This window comes from Capsicum annuum, chromosome 8 (assembly GCF_002878395.1).
Source record: "Capsicum annuum cultivar UCD-10X-F1 chromosome 8, UCD10Xv1.1, whole genome shotgun sequence".
Lineage (NCBI taxonomy): Eukaryota > Viridiplantae > Streptophyta > Magnoliopsida > Solanales > Solanaceae > Capsicum > Capsicum annuum.
Genome location: NC_061118.1, coordinates 10,360,851 through 10,368,198, shown reverse-complemented (window position 1 = coordinate 10,368,198; position 7,348 = coordinate 10,360,851). Strand labels below are relative to the sequence as shown.

Sequence of the window (7,348 nt, the reverse complement as noted above, 5' to 3'; positions counted from 1 at the left end):
CTATTTCCAATAATTAAAGGACGACTTCACGACACTTACTCGAGGAAATGATGCAAAAGGGATGCTTAAATTCTTTTGAATGTTCAAAATATGCCTAGGAGTTGTTAAAAATTGAGAGAAATGTTAGAAGAGAGTGTGGGGCAAATTTGATTCCGATGGTCATTTTAAACTGATTAGAACGTAATCACAGTCCAAGGTCTGCAATTGCAACATGAGGCCTGTGATTGTGGTGATTGAGGTTATTTCTACACCTTTGTTTTCCCCTTTTCAGCTTATTACTCAATTTTGACACATTTTCCTCTGTTCAGTCCAACATGCAAAAATTTTAAACTTTCCCCTTCTCAAACTCATTCAATACACTCTATAGTTCTACAAATGCATGAATTAATCAAATGAATAAATTAATAACTACACTACAAAATTTAAAAAAAGGATACGTGCCACTTTCATGGCATTTATGGGTTGCCTACCACATAGCGCGTTAGTTTTCGTTGTGGCATGACGTGCTTTATTTTTTTTTAAGTTGGATCCTCAAGAGACACATCATTCACTTCCTAATCTTCAAAATTGATAACCGGTACCACCTAAAGCTCTATTGTTGTTTTTTAATTTTGCATACTCGGAAGGACACTTTACCATCATCAACTCTAAAGCTCCTTTCCCCACAATCAAATTTGAAAATGGATCTACCAATGGAAAGGAACGGTTGACAAAGTATATTAGGCACCTCTTGGTCCATTTCATAATCTAAAACCATAAAATCCGCTTAAAGGATGAATCTATCGACCTGTACCAATACGTAAAACAAAACACCAACCGGTTTCTTAATAGACCGGTCCACCATCAAAACATTTATCGATGTTGGAGTAGGGGTGATCAAGCTAAGACTCCAATAAATTTCAAAGGGAATGAGATTAATGCTTGTACCAAGGTCACTTAAAGCTTTTTCAAACTTATGCAGCCCGATGGTGCATGGAATTGTAAAGGCCCTGGAGTTTTTTTTATATTGCACTACTCATGATAGTGCTACACCTATGGGTGACTTCAACGGTGTCAAATTTAACAAATTTCTTCTTCGACATATATTTCTTCATAAGCTTAGTATGCCCCACAGTTTCTTGGATCACCACAAGCAAGGGGATATTAGTAGAGAGATTGCTAAGCTTAGCCATGGATTTCGTAACCTTATCACTCTCCTCTTTCTTCTTAAGCCTTTGTGGAAATGGAGGGGGAATTTGCATGGTGTTCAATTTTATAACATCATTGGTCATCATATTTATCCACTATTTTATCAATCAAAATCGGTTATTTCTCACCCCTTCCTTAAGAGGTTAGAGTTTATTCTTTTGACTCCACCATAAGCTTTTTTCTTCATATTAATTACTTCAATCTAAAGATAATTTTCACCCACATGCTCTCTCTAAACTTTCTTCAATTGATTACCAAGGGTCATTCCACTCCTAGTGACTATTACCAACACTTGAGCATTATTTTTCGAGTTCAAAATAGTGTCACTAGGAAGGCCCCCCTTTTGTCTAGCATTGAGTTGGGTGAATATGTGCCCTATTTTTGTTTCTAATTTTTTAGTAAAAGTGGAGTGGGACACAATCATTTGGTTGATTTTTGAAAAATCACCTTTTAATTCAAGGACCATTTTGTCCTTTTCCTCCACTTTCATCAAAATCCTTGCTAACACATCTTTTGTCTTGAACTTTTCAGGATCAACGGAGTTGGAATCTTTAGCCTTTGCTTGGTCATAAGGGGGCACATATTGATCATACTCTCGATCTTTGTACCTGCAATCATGGTAACGATCACGATCTATCCAAAAGGTGGGGAAGGAACACCCCTCTCCGAATAGTTAGCAAAATACTCAATCTCTTCATCAATCTTATTGTCCTATTCATCATCATACGCCTTGGATTCCAAGCATTCACCACTTTTGTGGGTTCACCCATCACATGCTTAGTCAAAAGCTCCAATTGCATAATCATTTTTGCCATGTTTTCCTCCTTTTATTCATCTCTCTTCTTTAGTCTTTATTAATAAAGTAGGTAGTAAGGGAGCCTTTGGTACCTCAGCATCACAGTTATGCTACCCTTAGTTTTTCTTAGTCACTTCCTCAATTAAGGTTATAATTGAATGATAATCCAACTTTAAGAGAGAGCCTCCGACATATTTTCTACCACGGTTTTATTGAGCAGATCAAAGGCCCGGTAGAAGGTTTCGAAAAACATCTTCTCCGAGACCTCATGGTTGGGATATTGCATGAGTTTTCCATTAAATCTTTCCAACACCTAATATAATGTTTCACCATTCAATTGTCAAAAGTTAATGATTTCATCATGCAATTGTAGCATCTTGGATGGTGGGATATATCGATCAAAGAAGGCTATGGTGAGTTCATCCCATAAAGTAATTAATCTAGCTGGAAGAGAGAGAAGCTATAATATTGCCTCCCCCATTATAGAGAATGGGATGAGGCACAACCAGATGGTCTCTTGGGTTATGTGTTCAATATCAAAGGGTGCACACACCACTACAAAACTTTCAAATATAAGTTGAGGTCCTCATAACCTTGCCTACCTAAAAGTCCTTTTATTTGTAGAAATATGCAATATGAATGTAATGACATGGAAGACATCATTCCCATGAGTAGGTGTGATAGAGATGGCACTTGAATGGACAACATCATTTAGTAGCTCCTCATCATCAAAAGGACCATCAAGAGATTCAACTTTACTTGAATTTTCACTCATGGATCCATGTATACTATGAAGATCACCTAAAAATGAATCAAAAATAACAACTAAAATAATACACACCATTATGGGTATACCCCAACTAAAAATCAACATCGCACAAGGGAAATCTAAATTTCACTCCCCGACAAACGCACTGTTTTGCTATTGCTTACCTATACCATTAAAGTTGGTAGAGGAAGGACATTTTCAATGGCTCAAATTTTGTTGAGGTTTAATCCATGAGGAGCAAAATTAGATTTCAAATAATATGAATGTTAATAATTACTAAACAGATACCCACAATGTAATCAAAGTAAAATTCATGGATTAAAATGGGGGGATAAACAAGGATTTATCGCTATCAACTCAAGGAAACAACTTAAAGCAACACTTGTGATTTAAAATTCAATAAGACACGATCTTGGAATTATGTCTACCTAAGGACAAGTTATGCATGTTGCATGAAGATTTGTTCAAGGTCTAGTTATTAACAATAGGGTAGGCTAAGTAGAAGGTCCTTGAGGCTAGTTTGTCACCAAAACCTTAAGAATATCACTCATTGACCCTTTTGAGTACTAATTAACTGTGTCAATTACAACCACCTAATACCTCAATCAGGCATCCATATTTTAGGAAGATGGCCAACACATAGCTACACTCTATTCACACTTATTTCTAAGATGGAAAAAGATAGAAAACAACATCCATTAATTGTCCACAATTGGTTTGTCACCCATATACCTCTTTAAAGGATGATATAGATTCCAAAAGTTCACCCATACCCCTCTTTCTAGGATGGTATGAGCTTTCAAGAATTTGGGGTTTTCACCCATAAATCAATTTTGGGTATTTAGAGCATTCACCCATAAATCCCAACTAATTAAACCAAGATGTAGTAAAACCCATCATCAACAAACTAAAATCTACACAAATACATCACAACCCACACATAATTGCACCTTAGTACAACATAGGACCAAGAAAAGGAAAGTTTATCTACTCATGAAGTAAAGATAAATACAATAAGGTTCATTGAAAGCATCCATCCTTCAATTTCACTAAATTCAATGTATCAAATTTAGAATACAATTTTTCCCCATTTTAGGGTTTGCATACCTCAAATTCAATTCATATAAAAGTCTAAAATGTAAAAATTAGAAAGGGTTTTAGCCTTTTAAGGGATTTGGGGTCGGCTTTCTATATTTACAAAATTGCCTCTGGGCATATTCCTCTTGAGTCATAATCGGTTCAGTGTGTTCACAATTATGGCTACTGTGATCAAAATATGATAACCATGATCATAGTCCTTTAACTTAACTTGATCAGTTGTGATAGCGACCCCCAGACCGCGATCATGGTATGTGAGACTAACTTTTGCTTTAGGTTTTCTAGTTTCACTTCTTTTCTCGTGTTTCCTCTTTTTTAGCTCAAATTCACATTTTTTCTTCACCTAACCTGTATGCCTAAAAAATGTGGAAATTAGTGCGTTCAATCACAAATTATATCATTTATACATTCAAATCATAGTAGTGTACATGAATGTTGAGTGCAAATGAGTACTAAATTCAACACTCATTAGGCACCATACTCAGCTTTTTCTTAAATCGAAACCAAGCTCCATATAATGACTAAAAATGCAGCTATCAAAAGTTATAAATATCATTATTTAACTACAACATTATGGATGGCATAAAGAATCAATCCAAGTACTGTCTTGGTACCTCATTCCAAATAGTTATTGAGCCTCCGGGATATTTACCCAAACATGGTGAAACTTCTCAGATAACAAGAAGGGGAAAAACCTCCACATTAATGCCTCTTGATCTACCCCTAATATGGTATATGAAGTGCAAATCCCTATGAAATTATCAAGGTAAAAATCAGCATCGTCTGTTGGTAAGCCCGCAAACACACCTCCTAAGTTCAGCAACTGGATTATTACACTAGTGATATCAAAATTTATATTCGGAGGTAGGGCAGGTGGAACAATGGCCCCTGATTCGGTAAGATTAACATAGCCCATATCTTTCTCATTCTCATTGAGAGGTAAATACTAATAGGCTGGCAATATTTGAGCTCTGCCTTATCGATTTAAATATCTACTAAGGTTTGCTCGGTGATATCCATCTTATCTTTGCCTAGAGAGCCTTGCATACTGAGCTCATTGTTGTGTATCCTCATCTATCCGCAATTTCTCAGCATGTTCTAATAATTGCTAAGTCTATCTATTAGAAATGGTCTGTGGGTTATCACATGGAGGAGGAGGTATATTATGGGGGTGTCAAACCCCTTCCAGAATACCATTACGCACTACTTTAGTCATCGTGCATAGTATGTGTAATATTCTCTCAGGATATGGATACATATGGAGTAAGGAAATTCCTTGACTCCAAGTGTTAGAAATATACCCACGTACGTCCAACTATTCATAAAAACAAAACCCACAAATTTTAACAACTTTAATTTACATAACACTGTAATTCCAGGTCAATGGGGCCAAACTTTTGATCCACACCTAAACTACACATTCAAATTAAGGATAAAGTGATCATAGTCAAGTATAGTAATGATACTAGGTTAAGGATATACCTAAAGGGACTATGGGTATTCTATCTCTCTTTTGTTGGAATCAACCGGCAAGTGCGGAAATTAAATATGGGGTTTTGTAGTATCAAGTAACTATAAGTAACTGAATGCATACTTAGGTTGAAATCAATAAGAGATGAACACTGTAATTACGTTTCCCTTGGCATCTCAAATTCGTAAATTTATCATTCTTAACTGAACCAAGCCAGTACCTTGCATGCAGAATTTGATAAGTTATGTACCATAAACTGTCTTGTGGACTCATTGATGGATTTCACCCTTTTCCTTTTGAGTGTTAGAATGTTGCATTACTAACCTTTATCCTAGATCCAAGTTAACTATCACCTTATCGGTGTCATATTATTAAAGGAAAGCTAATCATCTTAAGAAGATAATACTAGTAAGATTATTTTGGTAATTAACTCCAAATTAATTGTGTTAATATCTTTTCCTTTTCCCTACTCCTTTTTTAGAGTGAATAGGAATATCTAGGCGGGATCCTCATGTTTACAACCTCTAAGACAACTATTAAACTAAAGATAATATAATACATGCATGGGTACTAGTTTAAATCAGCTTTATACTTCACCTATTTCATCAATTTTCTAGGGTTCTCACAAACCTAGCTAAGGGTTTTAGCCACTTATGCTTGTGAAACAAACAATGGATTCCATGAATAAAAGCATTAAACTAATATCACAATAATCAATGATTAAAAAAAAGTCAAAAACAGAATTATCAACAAAAATCTCCAATACAAGAATTCCAAAGATTACAATATGTCAAAGTATGTAAAATATTATCAAAGTACATGTCCTCAACTAAAAACAAAAAAGGGTATTTATAGTACATGAGAAAATCCTAAAGATCAATTCCCAAATGAAAAGGGAAAAACAGAGTTGATCACCACTTATTTAGGCCATATACAACCCATATGTACTATATATGGTCCGCAAGTTAACCCAGGTAAGTGCCAAAAAATTTTCTTCAGCTTTTGCACTCTTTTGATCTTTAACTCTATAACTTACTTTAGATACAAACAAACTTTAATTTCTACATATGGACCATATATGCCCTTAGCAAGTGACAGGGTCCTAAAATTCCTGCAACCAAATCTCTATATTTCAAGTTGTGGTACATTCTTTGGTCACATATGCCTGATAAGTGCCACATACGCCCAAAAATGCTCCAGTATGTAGACAAAAATTTTATTTTTATTTTTTCTTAAATTTATCACCCAAAATCTAATTTCCTACAAAACATACCCAAAATGCATCATATCTAAATATACAACCTAAGAAGCATGCATATTTTTATAGTTTTAAATGTAAAAATTACTATAAATTCATAGCACATCAATTACTAAGGGTTTAAGGTAGAACATAGATGAGATGGTAAGTATTTTTATGAGTACCAGAGTTTACTAATTTGTTGAAAAAATAAAAATGGATACCTTTATTTTTTCCCTCTACTTGTGTTGTAAATTGTGGATAAATGACTATCAGATCATGATTAAATTGATAGTGGGTGTCTATTTATGAGTTTAAATTATGTTTGGTAGATATTGATGTAATGATTGGGTTTTAGTAACTATTTACTTAATATTATTATCTTATGTTATTTAGCAAACATTTGTAGTAGTTTATTTAATTATTGGGGTTAGTAATCTCTTAGGATAAAACTGATGATAGTATAGTTAAATGGTTAAGAAAAGATTCTTAGCTTAATTATTAGGTAAGCCATATGTTCTTAATTAGTATAGTTTTTCCTTTAGTAATTTTAGTATATTGATGTCATGACTAGGGATAGATGGCAGTTATTCTGTAAAATAAGTTTGGTTTTGGGAAAGTTCTCTATACTACACTATTTGAATTGCTTATTATTATTGTTTTCCCTGTGTAGGGGCTTATGCAAATATTGTTATTGACTTGAGGAATTATTATTATTATGATGCTTGAGTGGTGGCATTTATTGATATTATTGTACTTATTTGAGCATTATTTATCATATTATTAACA

The 7,348-nt window shown here is 34.3% G+C and overlaps 1 non-coding gene across 1 annotated transcript; it reads left to right on the top strand.

Moving 5' to 3' along the window:
• Positions 1-2,247: 2,247 nt before the first annotated feature.
• LOC124886872 lies at positions 2,248-2,353 on the top strand. Its single transcript, XR_007044276.1, has one exon. It is a non-coding gene; the product is annotated as a small nucleolar RNA R71 (small nucleolar RNA).
• Positions 2,354-7,348: the final 4,995 nt, after the last annotated feature.